Below are 23,080 nucleotides of genomic sequence, written 5' to 3'. Positions count from 1 at the left end.
TCGTCTGAGTTAAACTTCATCAAATTAAACTATACGTATCTTCTGGGGAACGTAAAGAAACAGAAATAAATATTGGCTCCACAAGTTTAGCATCCTGTTGCATGCTGCTTCTCTTTGGCCTTAGGTGCACACATTGCACCAACCATGAAACAATAAAAGTCCGGAGAACTGACAAAGAGATACCCTGATAATAGAAGAAAGAAATAAAAAGCAATAATCGTACTCAATAGTTCGCACACTTAAAGTTTTCCATCATTCAAAGCAACGGTGAGAAATTTCTGAAATTTTTCTTTATATTTTCGTAATCGTTTGATCGCGTAATATTCGGCAATAAGATACATATGAAAATCAGAAAGTGTAGGCGTTTTAGTCGTCAGCATATAATAGAGGTACTGTCCAATTAACCAGGTATAGCTATTATTTTTAGATTTCGGAAATAATTGCCAGTCCGGGTGGAGTATATCCTGCAGTTGTATTGCGGATGGCGACGTTCTATTAATAAGAGCCAGTTTCATTCTCGTCCAGTTCCAGATTTGCGTTTGATCTCTGCAGTATAATATGTGTTGCAACGTTTCCACATGACCCCTAGACCAACGAGCCCTGTGACACGGCGAATGCCAATTATTGCAGTCCCTAGATGTCGTCCAGGGTGCCCTGGAAGTCTCGTGTACGCTGGCGGGATGGGGGCGGCGCGAATTCCCGCGGTCGGCGGCCTTCCTGGGCTATTGGTACCTTCATGTAGAGCTGCCGCTGGGCTCGCACTGCCTGCTGCTGAGAAAGTGATTGCTTTTGCTGATATGACTTGCAATAACGACTGCGCGAAACGCCGCTATCTCGTTAGGGGTGCTACGGCAGACACCCTCTCGAGCACCCCGAAGACTTCTTGAGCCCTCGGCTGTGATGGGTTCCAGGCTGACAAAAGAACTGTCGTGTGTGCATTCGCGGACTAGAGAAAGGCTGAGGCAATTTCGAGTGAACAAGGATGGACTCCTCGCGTCCGTCGTTTCCGTAGTGTAGCGGTTATCACGTCTGCTTCACACGCATAAGGTCCCTGGTTCGATCCCGGGCGGGAACAGTATTTTCTTGCCTATGTCGTATTGTCCTCCAATGAGCCACGTCGTGTGTGGATCTGCTGCATGTCCCTTCGTTTTGCAAGTACCACATTTATTGAATTTTTTAGTTACGATGGCAACATCACTACAAGTTGTCAGTGAAGTAATGCGCACACAAGCAGTTTCCGTGGTGTAGCGGTTATCACGTCTGCCTAACACGCAGAATGTCCCCGGTTCGATCCCGGGCGGAAACACTTTTTCATCACTTTAAGCAAGACTTACTAACATGCATCTGCTACCATCTGTACCCGAAACCTTCGTAATCGCCTTCACGCGTCGGACCAGAGTGTCAATTGCTCACATCGAATAAGAAATTCATTTGATATTGACGGCGAGCTTTTTGCGCTGACTCAGCCACTGACGTGCGATCAGTTTGCACAAAACGCTAGGGCTCGTCCGGGATTTGAACCCGGGACCTCCTGCACCCTAAGCAGGAATCATACCCCCTTTTTTTTTTTTTTTTTTTTGTTTGTTTTGTTTTTTTTTTTTTTTTTACTTTTTGGGCCTCCCTTCTCCCCACACAGCCCATCCATACGCTCACCTTTTTGTGCCTTCTTCGGCTAGCTTCTGCGCTGTTTTGAAGATATTTTTTTGTTTTTTTTTGTTTTTTTTTTGATTTTTTTATATATATATATATATTTTGCGGTGGTTTATCTCAGGATCACGACCTCTCAAGCTCGTCTTCACTTAGTAATGGCATGAATTTTTCCGTGTCGTTTTGCTTTCATCGATGTTTGAGTTGCTAGAAGGCTTGATTCAATGGTGTCATCTCTTAGCGTTGAGAGTATGTTCGCCGAGATGGCCGCCGTGCTGTTTCCTTGCAATTATTCACTAAAGTAACTGGTTTGTTCCTTGAGTTGGTGGAGACAAATCAACAAGAGCATATGTTTCTCTTTCAGCATCATAGATAATAAGGAGAAAATAAAGGTCCGTGTTGAGGAAAAACGGGTATCTAGAAAGAAATACTGCCTCGTCTGAGTTAAACTTCATCAAATTAAACTATACGTATCTTCTGGGGAACGTAAAGAAACAGAAATAAATATTGGCTCCACAAGTTTAGCATCCTGTTGCATGCTGCTTCTCTTTGGCCTTAGGTGCACACATTGCACCAACCATGAAACAATAAAAGTCCGGAGAACTGACAAAGAGATACCCTGATAATAGAAGAAAGAAATAAAAAGCAATAATCGTACTCAATAGTTCGCACACTTAAAGTTTTCCATCATTCAAAGCAACGGTGAGAAATTTCTGAAATTTTTCTTTATATTTTCGTAATCGTTTGATCGCGTAATATTCGGCAATAAGATACATATGAAAATCAGAAAGTGTAGGCGTTTTAGTCGTCAGCATATAATAGAGGTACTGTCCAATTAACCAGGTATAGCTATTATTTTTAGATTTCGGAAATAATTGCCAGTCCGGGTGGAGTATATCCTGCAGTTGTATTGCGGATGGCGACGTTCTATTAATAAGAGCCAGTTTCATTCTCGTCCAGTTCCAGATTTGCGTTTGATCTCTGCAGTATAATATGTGTTGCAACGTTTCCACATGACCCCTAGACCAACGAGCCCTGTGACACGGCGAATGCCAATTATTGCAGTCCCTAGATGTCGTCCAGGGTGCCCTGGAAGTCTCGTGTACGCTGGCGGGATGGGGGCGGCGCGAATTCCCGCGGTCGGCGGCCTTCCTGGGCTATTGGTACCTTCATGTAGAGCTGCCGCTGGGCTCGCACTGCCTGCTGCTGAGAAAGTGATTGCTTTTGCTGATATGACTTGCAATAACGACTGCGCGAAACGCCGCTATCTCGTTAGGGGTGCTACGGCAGACACCCTCTCGAGCACCCCGAAGACTTCTTGAGCCCTCGGCTGTGATGGGTTCCAGGCTGACAAAAGAACTGTCGTGTGTGCATTCGCGGACTAGAGAAAGGCTGAGGCAATTTCGAGTGAACAAGGATGGACTCCTCGCGTCCGTCGTTTCCGTAGTGTAGCGGTTATCACGTCTGCTTCACACGCATAAGGTCCCTGGTTCGATCCCGGGCGGGAACAGTATTTTCTTGCCTATGTCGTATTGTCCTCCAATGAGCCACGTCGTGTGTGGATCTGCTGCATGTCCCTTCGTTTTGCAAGTACCACATTTATTGAATTTTTTAGTTACGATGGCAACATCACTACAAGTTGTCTGTGAAGTAAGGTGCTCACAAGCAGTTTCCGTGGTGTAGCGGTTATCACGTCTGCGTAACACGCAGAAGGTCCCCGGTTCGATCCCGGGCGGAAACACTTTTTCATCACTTTAAGCAAGACTTACTAACATGCATCTGCTACCATCTGTACCCGAAACCTTCGTAATCGCCTTCACGCGTCGGACCAGAGTGTCAATTGCTCACATCGAATAAGAAATTCATTTGATATTGACGGCGAGCTTTTTGCGCTGACTCAGCCACTGACGTGCGATCAGTTTGCACAAAACGCTAGGGCTCGTCCGGGATTTGAACCCGGGACCTCCTGCACCCTAAGCAGGAATCATACCCCTTTTTTTTTTTTTTTTTTTTTTTTTTTTTTTTTTTTTTTTTTTTTTGGGCCTCCCTTCTCCCCACACAGCCCATCCATACGCTCACCTTTTTGTGCCTTCTTCGGCTAGCTTCTGCGCTTTTTTTGGAAATTTTGTTTTTGTTTTTTTATATATATATATATATATATATATATATATATATATATATATATATTTTGCGGTGGTATATCTCAGGATCACTACCTCTCAAGCTCGTCTTCACTTAGTAATGGCATGAATGTTTCCGTGTCGTTCTGCATTCATCGATGTTTGAGTTGCTTGAAGGCTTGATTCAATGGCGTCGTCTCTTAGCGTTGAGAGTATGTTCGCCGAGATGGCCGCCGTGCTGTTTTCTTGCAGTTATTCACTAAAGTAACTGGTGTGTTCCTTGAGTTGGTGGAGACAAAATCAACAAGAGCATATGTTTCTCTTTCAGCATCATAGATAATAAGGAGAAAATAAAGGTCCGTGTTGAGGAAAAACGGGTATGTGGAAAGAAATACTGCCTCGTCTGAGTTAAACTTCATCAAATTAAACTATACGTGTCTTCTGGGGAACGTAAAGAAACAGAAATAAATATTGGCTCCACAAGTTTAGCATCCTGTTGCATGCTGCTTCTCTTGGGCCTTAGGTGCACACATTGCACCAACCATGAAACAATAAAAGTCCTGAGAACTGACAAAGAGATACCCTGATAATAGAAGAAATAAATAAAAAGCAATAATCGTACTCAATAGTTCGCACACTTAAAGTTTTCCATCATTCAAAGCAACGGTGAGAAATTTCTGAAATTTTTCTTTATATTTTCGTAATCGTTTGATCGCGTAATATTCGGCAATAAGATACATGAGAAAATCAGAAAGTGTAGGCGTTTTAGTCGTCAGCATATAATAGAGGTACTGTCCAATTAACCAGGTATAGCTATTATTTTTAGATTTCGGAAATAATTGCCAGTCCGGGTGGAGTATATCCTGCAGTTGTATTGCGGATGGCGACGTTCTATTAATAAGAGCCAGTTTCATTCTCGTCCAGTTCCAGATTTGCGTTTGATCTCTGCAGTATAATATGTGTTGCAACGTTTCCACATGTCCACATGCGTCGCAAGTCGGTGTAGGCCGTAATTGGATCTTACACAATTTCTCTCCCGTGGGCATCACCTCGTTCACAACATCATACCACAAGGAACGTACTCGGGAACGAAGAAGAGGAGTGCTGATATTCATCCAAATTTGTCGCCAGTTCTTGCCAGGATACTTCATTTCAATAGAGTTATTCTGTTGCCGATTCGTAAATACACTGTAAACAGCCGCAGCAGTGAATGCTTGCAGGTGCTGATGCACATAGCTGGACTCCACGTAATATCGGCGAATATGAACGAGCTCGGGATGGATAGGTCCAACATTTATCGGTGGCGTCATATCCGGTGGTCGTAACTGCTGGAATAGACGTGCCGTAAGACCTGTCTGACTACATCGTAAGATCCTTGATGTTCTAGATAGAAAAATCGCTAAGCACTGTGATTCAACATCTTTAAGGGCTAGACCACCTTTATAGTGAGGTAAAGCGGTAGCCTTGAAAGCGACTTTAAAAATATTACCTCGCCAAACGTACCAGCCTGCAAGAGCTAAAATTCTGTTTGCAATATCGGTAGGAATAGGGAGAACAGCGGCAACATGGTAAATCTTGCTGAGAACATAATAATTGACGAAATGTGCTCTCTGAATCCTGTCTAAAGACCGCATATTGTGCTCTCGAATCAAAGCTCGAAGGACGTTGAGCTTCTGTTCCCAATTCACTCTCACCATTTCCCGTGGATTCGAAGTGAGAATCAAGCCAAGGTGCTTGAGTTGGTTGGTTGCCTCTAACCAAACGGTGTTCGCAAAGCGAGCCTGCGGACCTAAATGCAAGACTTTGGATTTCCGTTCGTTAAGGCGTGCACCGCAGGCGCTGGCATACCGGTGTACAAGCCGTCGCACGGTATCGAACTCTTCGTCGTTGTTGATAAGGACGCTAATATCGTCCGCATAGGCATGACAGACGGTCTTTGTATTCAGCGTTTGAAGACCCGGTAAGGTGACGCAAAACGTCTTCAGTAGTGGCTCTATAGCAATGGCGAAAAGAGTCGTAGAAAGCGGGCACCCTTGTCGCAAACCTTGTTGAATGGGCACAGGGGCTGTTAACTGGCCGTTGAATTTCACGCGGGAAGACGTAGTGCTGATACAGTTCCTGATTATCTGTACGAAATACTGGTTGAAACCCAGTTTTTCCAGCGTTCTGAACAGAAATCCGTGGTTAGTCCTATCAAATGCCTTATCGAAGTCAAAAAAGACTATTGCCAACGTGGTCTTGCAAATCCAAGTCAAATATGCAATATCTCGGTATTCGCACAGGGCGTCTATCATTGATCGGCCAGTAACCACGTTCATGTGATATGAACCAAGAACATTACGAAGGACTGGCTTGAGTCTGGCATTGATAATCCGAGTAAAGATTTTGAAATCTGCGTTGAGTAGGGTGATTGGTCGTAAGTTATTGAGTGAAGTCCCCGGTGACGGTTTGGAGACTAAGACTATCATGCCCTCAGTAAACTGCGATGGAAGAGCAGTATTCATTAACAATTCATTATACATGATAGTCAGTTCGTCGCCGAAAACATCCCAGTACCGAAGATAAAATTCAATCGGCAAACCGTCTAAGCCTGCAGACGTAATGATAGACTTCACTTCGAAGTTAGTTATGGTTGCCAGGAGCTGTGCGTGGTCGTCCGGATCCACCGATGCCGTAATGTTAGACAAAAATTCCTCTCCCGCCACTACATCTGTGTCATGCAGTGAGTAAAGTTGCCGGAAATGATTCCGAATAAAAGCCTTAAGCTCGCCTTGCTCATCATAAACACGACCTTCGTCTTCTGTCAGTTGAGTAATGATTTTTTGTCTGCCCCTTTTAGCTTCCCGTATGACGTGGTACAAGGACGCAGACTCATTAAAGGTGTCATCGGAAGAGCGTGCCCGGACTTGGGCTCCTGCCAGAGACTCACGAACCAAAGCGGTGATTTTGGCTTTGGTACGTTTAATGCGTAGGAGATTGCCAGGCAGTGCAGAGGAATCGTTATACAACTGTCGGAGAGCGGTAAAATAAAACTCCAACGTCTGTTTCTTCCAGTACGCCTTAGCCCTGGCAAACTGACAAATACATTTCTTTATGTGCGGCTTCACTAACTCCGTCCACCAATGAACACGCTCCCTATATCGTTGTCGTCGCTGGAGGCACCATTGCCACGTTGCAATAAGATCCTTCTTCAGGTCGCCGTCGTTCAACAGGGCGACGTTCAGTTGCCAGACGCCTCGACCCAAAAAGGTTTTCTGCGAGACATGCCGAAGCGTGATGTGATACGCACAGTGGTCGCTAAAATTAACAGGCCATATTTCACAATCCCTGGCAGCGCTTAAAATGTCTTTAGATACATAAAACCTATCCAGACGACTAGCGGAGGCAGCGGTAACATAAGTATATCCGGCGACCTGCGGGCGAAGTGAGCACCAGGTATCTTGTAAGTCCAGCCCATCAATTAAATCTCGCAACTCCAAACAAAAATTAAAATTCGGACACTGGTCTTCTCTGCGTACAACACAATTAAAATCGCCGCCCAATAAAATCCTCGAACAACCACAGGATAATAATGGTACAATTTCATCGCGATAAAAAACACTCCTATCCCTTCGGCCTGTAGATCCAGTCGGGGCGTAGACGTTGATCAAAAGCAAATCTTCGAATTGTACGACAATCCCTCTACCCGTTTCTAAAATCGCTCGAGGTCTGCAAGTGATGCCCGCTTTGTACAAAATTGCAGTCCCTGCCTCATCGCCGATATTGATGATGGCCTCATAGCCCGTGACATTCCCGACCTTGGGTGTGACGACTTCTTGTAAGAAAACGATATCTATATCGGCGGCGTACATATAGTCAGTCAAACATTTTAATTTGACATCAGATGTTATTCGATTTATATTAGCAGTTGCAATTTTGTAATCCCGCATAAGAAAGGGCAATACTATGTTATTGCGTATCGTCGGCCCAGGACGGCTGCTTGCTCGACCCCGGCGGGGGAGTGGTATCCATAAAAGCATCGGGTCCAGAACTGTCGACATGCATCACCACATCGGTCTCCTCTGAATGCTGCACGACCTGTACTCCATCGTCTGTAACGATTCTCTCACATTCATCGGTCCGGAACTGCTTGATTGTACGTTGCAGTTTCTGTTCAAGAGTACGAGTTTCCTCGTCACTCTGCTTACGGACCGATTTCTTTTGTCGTCCTTTCTTCTGAGGACGGACGTCCTCAACGTGTTCGTTGATGTCGGGTTTCGCAGCGGTAAGAGTAGCACCCGCGGGAGACTGTTCGTTGCCGGAAACTGCGCTTAGCGGAGAAGACACTTCAAGGGGATGGGAAACTCGCGGCTGGTTACCAGAGTCCTCAGGTGGAAGACTCTCCGCAGATGGGTGCAGATGTTGATTGGGCAATCCTGGCGGAAGTTCCACACGGACCACGCCAGCATCAGAAGGGCGCGAATTTCCGGCCCCGTCGATTGCAGAGTTGTCCACGTCAGAATCAACGGGCAGTCGGCTCGCCGTAGCTGTGTTTACATCGGCGGCGGTCACGTCAGGCACAACCTCAGCCGCGTGCAGCTGTGGCGCGCTAACGACAGACGGACCGACAAGGCTCTCGGCATACGTCGGCCTATTGCCAACCTGCCCTGCTGCAAGGGCATCGCGTTGTCGCAAAACACGACGCACTGGTTTAGCACGGGGACACGCGGCCTTCAGATGGTCCGTAGAGCCACAAAGTACACAAGTACGTGGTTGCCCCTCGTACATAACGAGTGCCCGGAAGCCTTGTATCACGACATTCGACGGGATATGCTTCGAGAGGTCAATTCGCGCTACCCTGACACCATTATCCACATTGAAGTGTTTAAGTCCACTCCACTGCTCTTGGTGAATGTCCAATACGTTCCCATACTGGGACAGACATTGCCGAATACGTGCAAGTTCAATTTCAAATGGTAGGTTGAACACACGGACCGTGCGCAGACCTAACCCAGCATGGGTAACGACAACTTTACAAATTTCACCATCAGAATTAACGAACTCGGCAGTACCCTTAGTTAAGTCCATTACACGTAAACAAGGCTCGTCACTAACAAGTTTCACGTAGACAGCATTCGCCAGGAAATCGTATGAAAATCCTAAAACTTCCTCGTCTGTAAGACTCAATCTGTCGAAGAAGAAATCGACTAATTCGTGGACCTGTGGTCGGCTAAAACCGAACGGGAATTGGAAACGCAACGTGTAACGGCGTAACTGATCATCCATGGCAAAGGCCATGATGTACTTACAAGGCCCAACCAGCTGCAGGCGCCGCCAAACACGCGCGGAGCGAGCACTCCGGCACGTCTGCACACGGCCGCTGCTGCGGCGGAACTCGCCCCTAGACCAACGAGCCCTGTGACACGGCGAATGCCAATTATTGCAGTCCCTAGATGTCGTCCAGGGTGCCCTGGAAGTCTCGTGTACGCTGGCGGGATGGGGCCGGCGCGAATTCCCGCGGTCGGCGGCCTTCCTGGGCTATTGGTACCTTCATGTAGAGCTGCCGCTGGGCTCGCACTGCCTGCTGCTGAGAAAGTGATTGCTTTTGCTGATATGACTTGCAATAACGACTGCGCGAAACGCCGCTATCTCGTTAGGGGTGCTACGGCAGACACCCTCTCGAGCACCCCGAAGACTTCTTGAGCCCTCGGCTGTGATGGGTTCCAGGCTGACAAAAGAACTGTCGTGTGTGCATTCGCGGACTAGAGAAAGGCTGAGGCAAGTTCGAGTGAACAAGGATGGACTCCTCGGGTCCGTCGTTTCCGTAGTGTAGCGGTTATCACGTTTGCTTCACACGCAGAAGGTCCCCGGTTCGATCCCGGGCGGGAACAGTATTTTCTTGCCTATGTCGTATTGTCCTCCAATGAGCCACGTCGTGTGTGGATCTGCTGCATGTCCCTTCGTTTTGCAAGTACCACATTTATTGAATTTTTTAGTTACGATGGCAACATCACTACAAGTTGTCTGTGAAGTAAGGTGCTCACAAGCAGTTTCCGTGGTGTAGCGGTTATCACGTCTGCCTAACACGCAGAAGGTCCCCGGTTCGATCCCGGGCGGAAACACTTTTTCATCACTTTAAGCAAGACTTACTAACATGCATCTGCTACCATCTGTACCCGAAACCTTCGTAATCGCCTTCACGCGTCGGACCAGAGTGTCAATTGCTCACATCGAATAAGAAATTCATTTGATATTGACGGCGAGCTTTTTGCGCTGACTCAGCCACTGACGTGCGATCAGTTTGCACAAAACGCTAGTGCACGTCCGGGATTTGAACCCGGGACCTCCTGCACCCTAAGCAGGAATCATACCCCTAGACCAACGAGCCCTGTGACACGGCGAATGCCAATTATTGCAGTCCCTAGATGTCGTCCAGGGTGCCCTGGAAGTCTCGTGTACGCTGGCGGGATGGGGGCGGCGCGAATTCCCGCGGTCGGCGGCCTTCCTGGGCTATTGGTACCTTCATGTAGAGCTGCCGCTGGGCTCGCACTGCCTGCTGCTGAGAAAGTGATTGCTTTTGCTGATATGACTTGCAATAACGACTGCGCGAAACGCCGCTATCTCGTTAGGGGTGCTACGGCAGACACCCTCTCGAGCACCCCGAAGACTTCTTGAGCCCTCGGCTGTGATGGGTTCCAGGCTGACAAAAGAACTGTCGTGTGTGCATTCGCGGACTAGAGAAAGGCTGAGGCAAGTTCGAGTGAACAAGGATGGACTCCTCGGGTCCGTCGTTTCCGTAGTGTAGCGGTTATCACGTTTGCTTCACACGCAGAAGGTCCCCGGTTCGATCCCGGGCGGGAACAGTATTTTCTTGCCTATGTCGTATTGTCCTCCAATGAGCCACGTCGTGTGTGGATCTGCTGCATGTCCCTTCGTTTTGCAAGTACCACATTTATTGAATTTTTTAGTTACGATGGCAACATCACTACAAGTTGTCTGTGAAGTAAGGTGCTCACAAGCAGTTTCCGTGGTGTAGCGGTTATCACGTCTGCCTAACACGCAGAAGGTCCCCGGTTCGATCCCGGGCGGAAACACTTTTTCATCACTTTAAGCAAGACTTACTAACATGCATCTGCTACCATCTGTACCCGAAACCTTCGTAATCGCCTTCACGCGTCGGACCAGAGTGTCAATTGCTCACATCGAATAAGAAATTCATTTGATATTGACGGCGAGCTTTTTGCGCTGACTCAGCCACTGACGTGCGATCAGTTTGCACAAAACGCTAGGGCTCGTCCGGGATTTGAACCCGGGACCTCCTGCACCCTAAGCAGGAATCATACCCCTTTTTTTTTTTTTTTTTTTTTTTTTAACCCTAAGCAGGAATCATACCCCTAGACCAACTTTTTTGTTTTTTTTTTAAATGCCTGCAATTCAGTCTCAGCTCATTATGAGCAAGTGAAAGCGTAATTATTATTCCTCTAACAAATATATCTATTGAAAAAAAAAACTATTAAGGAACATCCACAACACAGCCACTTCAAAAGAAGTACACTACTGAAATTAAAATCCTAAAACATGACTATATAATGTAGACTGCTTTGTGAAATAAAGATTTAAAAAAAGAAACACGAAAACTTCAGTCCTCGTGTAGAGAAGAAACATACATAAAGGCGGCAAATCCAGAAACAGTATAAAAGAAAATGGCTCACACAGGTGACCTTAGCCAACACCCTCTCTTTCAAATGTCAGGCTAAGCATATTGGCAAAATCATCTCGGAGGCCTGGCAATCGCAAGCGCTGCCAGTAAGCAGTAAGCATGTACTGCCGAAACGCTAGGTGTCCATCCTCTTCATGACAACTGTTGACAAAATGTACGAAATGGCCAATCAACCACATGACGGTATGGAGCTTCGTTCGCGGAAAAAAGGAAGAATCGGGCCGGACGATGATGTCAATAGTATAAGCGGCTTCAGCAGACCTAGTGACAAAGGCAAGTTGTTTCCTGAGCCAACGCCAATTAGCAAGGTGCCCACAGCAGGTGAATCGATGTTCAAGGGTATCCACGAGACCACACCGAGTACAGGTGTCCGTGTCAGAAAGACCAATACGGTGCAGTCGTACATTGGTGGGAACCAAATTATTTATTACCCTATACCACGTGGACGCCACGGCCATAGAGTGGATCGGCAGACTAACATTCTTCCAGACGTTCCTCCAGGACACAGATGGAGACGCCAGTTCTATTGGATTGGGACCGGCCAGCCCCTCCCAGCGGGCAATCAAGCCCTTGGTCGTTGGCACCGGTCGCCGCAAGAAGACGTCACCGAGATAACTCACCGCAATGTAAAATTCCCGAATGTGTTTCAACTTAAAATTTAGGCGTCCGACATCGACAGGTGGAGCAAGGCTCGCCGGACGCACAACAGTAAAAAGCCTGGATGTAATTGAAGTCACTTCTTGCGTAACAATAAGAGTCGTTCGGCGGACGTACAAAGCAGACGCCTTGCGAGTAATGTCAGAGAGGCCCAAGCCTCCGGAGATACGCGGTTTCGTCATTACCTCGTAACGTAACTTGAATAGATGGCCCTTCCATATAAACCTGCTAGACAATTGGCGCAACCTTTTCGCCACCATCATGGGAAGTGGGAACAGCTGAGCAACATAATAAGCTTTACATAGAACGTAGGTGTCTAAAATTCTGACTTTTTGCAAAATGGTAGCAGAGCGCTGCTCATGGACCATCAGAGCCCCCTGTATCTTCTCGGTGACCGATTTCCAATTGAGAGCCGCCATTTTTAGAGGACACCGATCAATGATAATCCCCAAGGACGTATGGCGATCGACAACAGTGGCCCAAGGGACGTCAGCATCGCGAAATCCTCGAATATCAAGGAACTTACATTTACCCTGATTGAGACGCGCTCCAGAGACACGACAGTATGCATCAACTGCCCCTTTCAACAACGGGATATCATCACGTTGACGGAGGAGAACAACGACATCATCCGCATATGCCTTAACCGAGAGCTTCCCACCAGAGAGGGACATACCCTGAAGCTTGAGAGCAATAGTCCGAAGCAGCGGTTCCAGGGACAATACGAATAAAGACATAGAGAGCGGACTACCCTGAGGCACTCCGCGGCGGATAGCAATGGGCGGCGTCAGCTGCCCATTGACTGACACCCGAGCTGTTATTCCCCTATACAAATTGCCAAGAACACCACGTGATGAAGCGTTAAAACCTATTGTACCTAAAACACGATCTATAAACACATGACTGACGTGATCAAAAGCCTTATGAAAATCAAGGAAGGCAAAGGCACAATGTACGTTTGTAACCGCCGCAACCGAGACAACATCCCGATATTCGGCTACTGGTGTCAGAATAGATCTATCATGAAAACAACATTGATGTGCACCAATCACACCCCGAAGCAGAGAGGACAACCGGCTATTGAGCGCTCTAGCAGCTGTCTTGTAGTCAAAATTCAGCAATGTGAGCGGACGAAGATTGGCAGCAGATAAACGACCAGAAGACTTCGGAATTAAAACAATTTTCCCTACTTTAAAATCGGCAGGCACATCCATCCCCCTGACAATCTCATTTAAAATCTGCGTAAAAATGCCACCCAAAAGAGGCCAAAAACGGAGATAAAATTCTTTAGGCAGGCCGTCTGGACCCGGCGATTTACTGGACGGAGAGCGAGCAATAAAATCGAAAACCTCATCTACCTGGAACTCCCGGAGAAATTCGCCGTTCGCGTCAGGCGCGATCGTCGCAGTTAGATCCCCAAAGACATCTTCCGAAAGAGACTCACCAGAATCATCGGCAGAATATAGACTAGTGTAATATAGGTGAAGAGCACGAACCATTTCCTCCTGTGCAATAAGCTGTCGCCCATCATCCACCGTAAGAGAAGAGATGAAGGAGCGACGACGACGAGTCTGATGCCTTAGCAGGTGGTACAAGGATGTCAGCTCACCTTCAACAAGAGAGTGAGGTTTCGACTTAACTCGCAGACCATCCATCTGTCGTCGTTTAAGGCTCAAGAGCTTGGCTTTAATACGACGAACATCATGGATCCGCAGAGGAGAGGTACCCGCCGCGTCATATAGTTCACGCAGGACAGAGTAGTAATATTCATACGTGTTCTTAAAATCACGCGCCCTTGCAGCACAGTAAAAAATCAAAGTCTGACGAATCTTGGGCTTGGCAAACGCAGTCCACCAAACCAGCAAGGAGGGGTATCGCGGGACAGAGCGAAGACATCGCTCCCACACGCCACTTATAACATCATCCATAGCACTGTCGGCAAGGTGGGAAACATTTAACATCCACTGGGAACGATAAAGTTTTGCAGGTTGGCGACTAAGATTTACAGTTGCAGTAAAAGCACAATGGTCAGAAAAACTAGTAGGAATAACATCGACAGAAAGAATTTTATCACATAAAAAATCAGATAAATAGAATCTGTCGAGTCTACTGCAGGAGGACGCGGTAAAAAACGTATATTTCACCAGGGTTGGATATTTGTGTTCCCAAACATCACGCAGATGCATCGTACGAACTAAGTCATGTAAATCACGGCAATAATTAAAATTGGGGGACTGGTCTTCAGGGCGTAAAACACAATTAAAATCGCCTCCGAGCAGGAGACTCCGAGGACTCTGGCGCAAAAGATAAATAAGCTCTTCTTTATAAAAGCGCGAGCGAGCCACAGTGTGACCCGAACCAGAGGGGGCATACAAAACAACGAGGCGGAGATCAAAAAGACGACAACCAATCCCACGGCCAGAGTCAAGGAATTCAATGTCAGTAATAGGAATGCCCTCTCGAAAGAAAAGAGCAGTTCCTGTTGAATATTCCGGCGCGACATTAAAAACAGTTTGAAATCCAGGTAGAGAGAGATCAGAAAACAACACTTCCTGCAAGAACACTACGTCCGCACAGGCGTCGTAAATAAACTGCCGCAAAGAGGCAATGCGAACGTCGGACTCAATACGGTTAAGATTTAAGGTAAGAAAGGTGTATGCTTGAACCATAGAGAGAAAAGCGAGAAAGGAAATCACCTACACCAACGCACCAACGTCACAGTCCATAGCAGGGGAGACGGAGGCATCCGAGGGAGGGGGACTGGTACCCCGTTCCGCGGATCCCTTACGCTTCGGTTTTTTACGAACAGCATTAACGTTCGGCTGAACGCGTAACTTGCGTCGGCTGACGGGCAAGGAAGCTTCAGCCGCCGGTGACGTAGGAGGGTCAAGTTCTGTATCCGACACCACCCGCGCCGGTCCACATGCGGGATCCGGGGTCGCGGGGGAAACATCCGACAAAACGGAATGGTCAACACCTGCTCTAGCTTCCGGCAAACATGGACTGCACGGAGGCGAAACGTGAGCAGGAAGGTCCGAGGCCGCAGAGTTGGAAGGAAGCGGAGCAGCTCCGCCGGCAGAGGTATGGGGCAGCGAAGCAGGAAGTTGTCGCGGCTCCACTTGTTGTGACATCGAAGTCGGTTCGGAAGACGGCGCCAACAGGCCCGACCGACGACCCGACTCGAGAGAAGCTGCGTCGGAGGCCGGAGGGGCGCCAGCAGCCGCCACCGGAACCGCTACCTCAGGAGGGCAGGGAGCAGCTACAGTACACAGTGGCTCGGAGGATGCCGGTCGCTCGGACTGGGGCATCTCAGGGAGATCCTCATCCGTACTATTTCCATCGTGTGGGCGACGCCTCTTATTATTCAAAAGTGGCACACCCACCTGAGGGACAGACGGAACAACATCAGATTTAGCACGCAAAGGAGGAAATTCTGTGTCAGGGTTGCGCAAAACCTGTGGCGGGGCGCTACTACCACTGGACTGTGCTACACCAAGAGCAGAACCACCTGCAACGAGGTCAGCGACCGTTAACTTGCGACGCTGTTCGAGAGAATTTTTTAAAACAAAAACTCTCCGCGGACAGTCGGTACGCACGTGACCACTTTCATTGCACAAAAAACAGGTGCCAACCTGACCACTATATGTTACATGGACACGATATCCACCGATCTGCAGGTGAGATGGAATATTCTGCTTAACGTGCATTTCGACTGAACGAATACCACTGTAACATTGCAGGCGATGTTGGCTTGACCAGCGTTCAAGGCGAATGCTCTTTACATCACCATACTTCTGTAGACCCTCCTTAAGATAGACATTATCCACCTCCGGTGGAAGGTTGTAAACACGAACACTGGTGTACGTAATGGAAGCTTTGGAAAGCAGCACGGTACTTACAGAATCATCCCGATGCCGAAAGAGAACTTGATGACCGTATTTAGAAAGAATTTTATCAACCTGAAGTGGGTCCATAAACTTAACAAAGAAAACATACAGTTCGGTATCAAAATAAGCAGTGTGCACCTGATCCGAATGAACACCAAAGGTATCTACCAACCAATCATGAATCTCAAGAGAACTAGGTTGCACATGGCGGGTTGACTTGTCAAAAGCAAAACTAACTGTAGCCTGACGAGGAATAACCTGGGACGACATTTTCAAAATATGCGGTCGAAACCGCTACACAAAAAAACACTGAAATAAGGACAGAAAGTAACACAAGGTACGAAACAACGACGGAGAAACACTCACAGAATTTGCAACACAACACGTAAACAAAAACGATAGTCCACTATACGTAACGCTACGGCGGAGCGGAAGACTAGGCACGTCCACACTGCACGGCGTCTAAAGCGGAACTGACCAGAGTGTCAATTGCTCACATCGAATAAGAAATTCATTTGATATTGACGGCGAGCTTTTTGCGCTGACTCAGCCACTGACGTGCGATCAGTTTGCACAAAACGCTAGTGCACGTCCGGGATTTGAACCCGGGACCTCCTGCACCCTAAGCAGGAATCATACCCCTAGACCAACGAGCCCTGTGACACGGCGAATGCCAATTATTGCAGTCCCTAGATGTCGTCCAGGGTGCCCTGGAAGTCTCGTGTACGCTGGCGGGATGGGGGCGGCGCGAATTCCCGCGGTCGGCGGCCTTCCTGGGCTATTGGTACCTTCATGTAGAGCTGCCGCTGGGCTCGCACTGCCTGCTGCTGAGAAAGTGATTGCTTTTGCTGATATGACTTGCAATAACGACTGCGCGAAACGCCGCTATCTCGTTAGGGGTGCTACGGCAGACACCCTCTCGAGCACCCCGAAGACTTCTTGAGCCCTCGGCTGTGATGGGTTCCAGGCTGACAAAAGAACTGTCGTGTGTGCATTCGCGGACTAGAGAAAGGCTGAGGCAAGTTCGAGTGAACAAGGATGGACTCCTCGGGTCCGTCGTTTCCGTAGTGTAGCGGTTATCACGTTTGCTTCACACGCAGAAGGTCCCCGGTTCGATCCCGGGCGGGAACAGTATTTTCTTGCCTATGTCGTATTGTCCTCCAATGAGCCACGTCGTGTGTGGATCTGCTGCATGTCCCTTCGTTTTGCAAGTACCACATTTATTGAATTTTTTAGTTACGATGGCAACATCACTACAAGTTGTCTGTGAAGTAAGGTGCTCACAAGCAGTTTCCGTGGTGTAGCGGTTATCACGTCTGCCTAACACGCAGAAGGTCCCCGGTTCGATCCCAGGCGGAAACACTTTTTCATCACTTTAAGCAAGACTTACTAACATGCATCTGCTACCATCTGTACCCGAAACCTTCGTAATCGCCTTCACGCGTCGGACCAGAGTGTCAATTGCTCACATCGAATAAGAAATTCATTTGATATTGACGGCGAGCTTTTTGCGCTGACTCAGCCACTGACGTGCGATCAGTTTGCACAAAACGCTAGGGCTCGTCCGGGATTTGAACCCGGGACCTCCTGCACCCTAAGCAGGAATCATACCCCTAGACCAACGAGCCCTGTGACACGGCGAATGCCAATTATTGCAGTCCCTAGATGTCGTCCAGGGTGCCCTGGAAGTCTCGTGTACGCTGGCGGGATGGGGGCGGCGCGAATTCCCGCGGTCGGCGGCCTTCCTGGGCTATTGGTACCTTCATGTAGAGCTGCCGCTGGGCTCGCACTGCCTGCTGCTGAGAAAGTGATTGCTTTTGCTGATATGACTTGCAATAACGACTGCGCGAAACGCCGCTATCTCGTTAGGGGTGCTACGGCAGACACCCTCTCGAGCACCCCGAAGACTTCTTGAGCCCTCGGCTGTGATGGGTTCCAGGCTGACAAAAGAACTGTCGTGTGTGCATTCGCGGACTAGAGAAAGGCTGAGGCAAGTTCGAGTGAACAAGGATGGACTCCTCGGGTCCGTCGTTTCCGTAGTGTAGCGGTTATCACGTTTGCTTCACACGCAGAAGGTCCCCGGTTCGATCCCGGGCGGGAACAGTATTTTCTTGCCTATGTCGTATTGTCCTCCAATGAGCCACGTCGTGTGTGGATCTGCTGCATGTCCCTTCGTTTTGCAAGTACCACATTTATTGAATTTTTTAGTTACGATGGCAACATCACTACAAGTTGTCAGTGAAGTAATGTGCACACAAGCAGTTTCCGTGGTGTAGCGGTTATCACGTCTTCCTAACACGCAGAATGTCCCCGGTTCGATCCCGGGCGGAAACACTTTTTCATCACTTTAAGCAAGACTTACTAACATGCATCTGCTACCATCTGTACCCGAAACCTTCGTAATCGCCTTCACGCGTCGGACCAGAGTGTCAATTGCTCACATCGAATAAGAAATTCATTTGATATTGACGGCGAGCTTTTTGCGCTGACTCAGCCACTGACGTGCGATCAGTTTGCACATAACGCTAGGGCTCGTCCGGGATTTGAACCCGGGACCTCCTGCACCCTAAGCAGGAATCATACCCCTAGACCAACGAGCCCTGTGACACGGCGAATGCCAATTATTGCAGTCCCTAGATGTCGTCCAGGGTGCCCTGGAAGTCTCGTGTACGCTGGCGGGATGGGGGCGGCGCGAATTCCCGCGGTCGGCGGCCTTCCTGGGCTATTGGTACCTTCATGTAGAGCTGCCGCTGGGCTCGCACTGCCTGCTGCTGAGAAAGTGATTGCTTTTGCTGATATGACTTGCAATAACGACTGCGCGAAACGCCGCTATCTCGTTAGGGGTGCTACGGCAGACACCCTCTCGAGCACCCCGAAGACTTCTTGAGCCCTCGGCTGTGATGGGTTCCAGGCTGACAAAAGAACTGTCGTGTGTGCATTCGCGGACTAGAGAAAGGCTGAGGCAATTTCGAGTGAACAAGGATGGACTCCTCGGGTCCGTCGTTTCCGTAGTGTAGCGGTTATCACGTCTGCTTCACACGCATAAGGTCCCTGGTTCGATCCCGGGCGGGAACAGTATTTTCTTGCCTATGTCGTATTGTCCTCCAATGAGCCACGTCGTGTGTGGTTCTGCTGCATGTCCCTTCGTTTTGCAAGTACCACATTTATTGAATTTTTTAGTTACGATGGCAACATCACTACAAGTTGTCTGTGAAGTAAGGTGCTCACAAGCAGTTTCCGTGGTGTAGCGGTTATCACGTCTGCCTAACACGCGGAAGGTCCCCGGTTCGATCCCGGGCGGAAACACTTTTTCATCACTTTAAGCAAGACTTACTAACATGCATCTGCTACCATTTGTACCCGAAACCTTCGTAATCGCCTTCACGCGTCGGACCAGAGTGTCAATTGCTCACATCGAATAAGAAATTCATTTGATATTGACGGCGAGCTTTTTGCGCTGACTCAGCCACTGACGTGCGATCAGTTTGCACAAAACGCTAGTGCACGTCCGGGATTTGAACCCGGGACCTCCTGCACCCTAAGCAGGAATCATACCCCTAGACCAACGAGCCCTGTGACACGGCGAATGCCAATTATTGCAGTCCCTAGATGTCGTCCAGGGTGCCCTGGAAGTCTCGTGTACGCTGGCGGGATGGGGGCGGCGCGAATTCCCGCGGTCGGCGGCCTTCCTGGGCTATTGGTACCTTCATGTAGAGCTGCCGCTGGGCTCGCACTGCCTGCTGCTGAGAAAGTGATTGCTTTTGCTGATATGACTTGCAATAACGACTGCGCGAAACGCCGCTATCTCGTTAGGGGTGCTACGGCAGACACCCTCTCGAGCACCCCGAAGACTTCTTGAGCCCTCGGCTGTGATGGGTTCCAGGCTGACAAAAGAACTGTCGTGTGTGCATTCGCGGACTAGAGAAAGGCTGAGGCAAGTTCGAGTGAACAAGGATGGACTCCTCGGGTCCGTCGTTTCCGTAGTGTAGCGGTTATCACGTTTGCTTCACACGCAGAAGGTCCCCGGTTCGATCCCGGGCGGGAACAGTATTTTCTTGCCTATGTCGTATTGTCCTCCAATGAGCCACGTCGTGTGTGGATCTGCTGCATGTCCCTTCGTTTTGCAAGTACCACATTTATTGAATTTTTTAGTTACGATGGCAACATCACTACAAGTTGTCTGTGAAGTAAGGTGCTCACAAGCAGTTTCCGTGGTGTAGCGGTTATCACGTCTGCCTAACACGCGGAAGGTCCCCGGTTCGATCCCGGGCGGAAACACTTTTTCATCACTTTAAGCAAGACTTACTAACATGCATCTGCTACCATTTGTACCCGAAACCTTCGTAATCGCCTTCACGCGTCGGACCAGAGTGTCAATTGCTCACATCGAATAAGAAATTCATTTGATATTGACGGCGAGCTTTTTGCGCTGACTCAGCCACTGACGTGCGATCAGTTTGCACAAAACGCTAGTGCACGTCCGGGATTTGAACCCGGGACCTCCTGCACCCTAAGCAGGAATCATAACCCTAGACCAACGAGCCCTGTGACACGGCGAATGCCAATTATTGCAGTCCCTAGATGTCGTCCAGGGTGCCCTGGAAGTCTCGTGTACGCTGGCGGGATGGGGGCGGCGCGAATTCCCGCGGTCGGCGGCCTTCCTGGGCTATTGGTACCTTCATGTAGAGCTGCCGCTGGGCTCGCACTGCCTGCTGCTGAGAAAGTGATTGCTTTTGCTGATATGACTTGCAATAACGACTGCGCGAAACGCCGCTATCTCGTTAGGGGTGCTACGGCAGACACCCTCTCGAGCACCCCGAAGACTTCTTGAGCCCTCGGCTGTGATGGGTTCCAGGCTGACAAAAGAACTGTCGTGTGTGCATTCGCGGACTAGAGAAAGGCTGAGGCAAGTTCGAGTGAACAAGGATGGACTCCTCGGGTCCGTCGTTTCCGTAGTGTAGCGGTTATCACGTTTGCTTCACACGCAGAAGGTCCCCGGTTCGATCCCGGGCGGGAACAGTATTTTCTTGCCTATGTCGTATTGTCCTCCAATGAGCCACGTCGTGTGTGGATCTGCTGCATGTCCCTTCGTTTTGCAAGTACCACATTTATTGAATTTTTTAGTTACGATGGCAACATCACTACAAGTTGTCTGTGAAGTAAGGTGCTCACAAGCAGTTTCCGTGGTGTAGCGGTTATCACGTCTGCCTAACACGCAGAAGGTCCCCGGTTCGATCCCGGGCGGAAACACTTTTTCATCACTTTAAGCAAGACTTACTAACATGCATCTGCTACCATCTGTACCCGAAACCTTCGTAATCGCCTTCACGCGTCGGACCAGAGTGTCAATTGCTCACATCGAATAAGAAATTCATTTGATATTGACGGCGAGCTTTTTGCGCTGACTCAGCCACTGACGTGCGATCAGTTTGCACAAAACGCTAGGGCTCGTCCGGGATTTGAACCCGGGACCTCCTGCACCCTAAGCAGGAATCATACCCCTTTTTTTTTTTTTTTTTCTTTTTTTAACCCTAAGCAGGAATCATACCCCTAGACCAACTTTTTTGTTTTTTTTTTAAATGCCTGCAATTCAGTCTCAGCTCATTATGAGCAAGTGAAAGCGTAATTATTATTCCTCTAACAAATATATCTATTGAAAAAAAAAACTATTAAGGAACATCCACAACACAGCCACTTCAAAAGAAGTACACTACTGAAATTAAAATCCTAAAACATGACTATATAATGTAGACTGCTTTGTGAAATAAAGATTTAAAAAAAGAAACACGAAAACTTCAGTCCTCGTGTAGAGAAGAAACATACATAAAGGCGGCAAATCCAGAAACAGTATAAAAGAAAATGTCTCACACAGGTGACCTTAGCCAACACCCTCTCTTTCAAATGTCAGGCTAAGCATATTGGCAAAATCATCTCGGAGGCCTGGCAATCGCAAGCGCTGCCAGTAAGCAGTAAGCATGTACTGCCGAAACGCTAGGTGTCCATCCTCTTCATGACAACTGTTGACAAAATGTACGAAATGGCCAATCAACCACATGACGGTATGGAGCTTCGTTCGCGGAAAAAAGGAAGAATCGGGCCGGACGATGATGTCAATAGTATAAGCGGCTTCAGCAGACCTAGTGACAAAGGCAAGTTGTTTCCTGAGCCAACGCCAATTAGCAAGGTGCCCACAGCAGGTGAATCGATGTTCAAGGGTATCCACGAGACCACACCGAGTACAGGTGTCCGTGTCAGAAAGACCAATACGGTGCAGTCGTACATTGGTGGGAACCAAATTATTTATTACCCTATACCACGTGGACGCCACGGCCATAGAGTGGATCGGCAGACTAACATTCTTCCAGACGTTCCTCCAGGACACAGATGGAGACGCCAGTTCTATTGGATTGGGACCGGCCAGCCCCTCCCAGCGGGCAATCAAGCCCTTGGTCGTTGGCACCGGTCGCCGCAAGAAGACGTCACCGAGATAACTCACCGCAATGTAAAATTCCCGAATGTGTTTCAACTTAAAATTTAGGCGTCCGACATCGACAGGTGGAGCAAGGCTCGCCGGACGCACAACAGTAAAAAGCCTGGATGTAATTGAAGTCACTTCTTGCGTAACAATAAGAGTCGTTCGGCGGACGTACAAAGCAGACGCCTTGCGAGTAATGTCAGAGAGGCCCAAGCCTCCGGAGATACGCGGTTTCGTCATTACCTCGTAACGTAACTTGAATAGATGGCCCTTCCATATAAACCTGCTAGACAATTGGCGCAACCTTTTCGCCACCATCATGGGAAGTGGGAACAGCTGAGCAACATAATAAGCTTTACATAGAACGTAGGTGTCTAAAATTCTGACTTTTTGCAAAATGGTAGCAGAGCGCTGCTCATGGACCATCAGAGCCCCCTGTATCTTCTCGGTGACCGATTTCCAATTGAGAGCCGCCATTTTTAGAGGACACCGATCAATGATAATCCCCAAGGACGTATGGCGATCGACAACAGTGGCCCAAGGGACGTCAGCATCGCGAAATCCTCGAATATCAAGGAACTTACATTTACCCTGA

At 48.5% G+C, this 23,080-nt stretch overlaps 23 non-coding genes across 23 annotated transcripts; 18 read left to right on the top strand and 5 right to left on the bottom strand.

Moving 5' to 3' along the window:
* Positions 1–1,002: 1,002 nt before the first annotated feature.
* Positions 1,003–1,075, top strand: Trnav-cac. The gene has a single exon. It is a non-coding gene; the product is annotated as a tRNA-Val (tRNA).
* Positions 1,076–1,233: 158 nt separating this feature from the next.
* On the top strand, positions 1,234–1,306 carry Trnav-aac. Its single transcript has one exon. It is a non-coding gene; the product is annotated as a tRNA-Val (tRNA).
* A 1,778-nt stretch (positions 1,307–3,084) lies between these two features.
* Positions 3,085–3,157, top strand: Trnav-cac. Its single transcript has one exon. It is a non-coding gene; the product is annotated as a tRNA-Val (tRNA).
* A 158-nt stretch (positions 3,158–3,315) lies between these two features.
* On the top strand, positions 3,316–3,388 carry Trnav-aac. The gene has a single exon. It is a non-coding gene; the product is annotated as a tRNA-Val (tRNA).
* A 6,176-nt stretch (positions 3,389–9,564) lies between these two features.
* On the top strand, positions 9,565–9,637 carry Trnav-cac. The gene has a single exon. It is a non-coding gene; the product is annotated as a tRNA-Val (tRNA).
* A 158-nt stretch (positions 9,638–9,795) lies between these two features.
* Trnav-aac lies at positions 9,796–9,868 on the top strand. Its single transcript has one exon. It is a non-coding gene; the product is annotated as a tRNA-Val (tRNA).
* A 193-nt stretch (positions 9,869–10,061) lies between these two features.
* Trnap-agg lies at positions 10,062–10,134 on the bottom strand. The gene has a single exon. It is a non-coding gene; the product is annotated as a tRNA-Pro (tRNA).
* Positions 10,135–10,536: 402 nt separating this feature from the next.
* Positions 10,537–10,609, top strand: Trnav-cac. Its single transcript has one exon. It is a non-coding gene; the product is annotated as a tRNA-Val (tRNA).
* Positions 10,610–10,767: 158 nt separating this feature from the next.
* Positions 10,768–10,840, top strand: Trnav-aac. Its single transcript has one exon. It is a non-coding gene; the product is annotated as a tRNA-Val (tRNA).
* A 5,753-nt stretch (positions 10,841–16,593) lies between these two features.
* On the bottom strand, positions 16,594–16,666 carry Trnap-agg. Its single transcript has one exon. It is a non-coding gene; the product is annotated as a tRNA-Pro (tRNA).
* Positions 16,667–17,068: 402 nt separating this feature from the next.
* Positions 17,069–17,141, top strand: Trnav-cac. Its single transcript has one exon. It is a non-coding gene; the product is annotated as a tRNA-Val (tRNA).
* A 158-nt stretch (positions 17,142–17,299) lies between these two features.
* Trnav-aac lies at positions 17,300–17,372 on the top strand. Its single transcript has one exon. It is a non-coding gene; the product is annotated as a tRNA-Val (tRNA).
* A 194-nt stretch (positions 17,373–17,566) lies between these two features.
* Positions 17,567–17,638, bottom strand: Trnap-agg. Its single transcript has one exon. It is a non-coding gene; the product is annotated as a tRNA-Pro (tRNA).
* A 402-nt stretch (positions 17,639–18,040) lies between these two features.
* Trnav-cac lies at positions 18,041–18,113 on the top strand. The gene has a single exon. It is a non-coding gene; the product is annotated as a tRNA-Val (tRNA).
* A 158-nt stretch (positions 18,114–18,271) lies between these two features.
* Positions 18,272–18,344, top strand: Trnav-aac. The gene has a single exon. It is a non-coding gene; the product is annotated as a tRNA-Val (tRNA).
* A 194-nt stretch (positions 18,345–18,538) lies between these two features.
* Trnap-agg lies at positions 18,539–18,610 on the bottom strand. Its single transcript has one exon. It is a non-coding gene; the product is annotated as a tRNA-Pro (tRNA).
* A 402-nt stretch (positions 18,611–19,012) lies between these two features.
* On the top strand, positions 19,013–19,085 carry Trnav-cac. Its single transcript has one exon. It is a non-coding gene; the product is annotated as a tRNA-Val (tRNA).
* Positions 19,086–19,243: 158 nt separating this feature from the next.
* On the top strand, positions 19,244–19,316 carry Trnav-aac. Its single transcript has one exon. It is a non-coding gene; the product is annotated as a tRNA-Val (tRNA).
* A 193-nt stretch (positions 19,317–19,509) lies between these two features.
* On the bottom strand, positions 19,510–19,582 carry Trnap-agg. Its single transcript has one exon. It is a non-coding gene; the product is annotated as a tRNA-Pro (tRNA).
* A 402-nt stretch (positions 19,583–19,984) lies between these two features.
* Positions 19,985–20,057, top strand: Trnav-cac. Its single transcript has one exon. It is a non-coding gene; the product is annotated as a tRNA-Val (tRNA).
* A 158-nt stretch (positions 20,058–20,215) lies between these two features.
* On the top strand, positions 20,216–20,288 carry Trnav-aac. The gene has a single exon. It is a non-coding gene; the product is annotated as a tRNA-Val (tRNA).
* A 668-nt stretch (positions 20,289–20,956) lies between these two features.
* On the top strand, positions 20,957–21,029 carry Trnav-cac. Its single transcript has one exon. It is a non-coding gene; the product is annotated as a tRNA-Val (tRNA).
* A 158-nt stretch (positions 21,030–21,187) lies between these two features.
* Trnav-aac lies at positions 21,188–21,260 on the top strand. Its single transcript has one exon. It is a non-coding gene; the product is annotated as a tRNA-Val (tRNA).
* The last annotated feature ends 1,820 nt before the right edge of the window (positions 21,261–23,080 follow it).

The sequence above is a fragment of the Schistocerca piceifrons genome, chromosome 2 (assembly GCF_021461385.2).
Source record: "Schistocerca piceifrons isolate TAMUIC-IGC-003096 chromosome 2, iqSchPice1.1, whole genome shotgun sequence".
Classification (NCBI taxonomy): Eukaryota; Metazoa; Arthropoda; class Insecta; order Orthoptera; family Acrididae; genus Schistocerca; species Schistocerca piceifrons.
The sequence above is the reverse complement of the archived record's forward strand: the minus strand, read 5'-3'. Positions and strand labels throughout refer to the sequence as shown.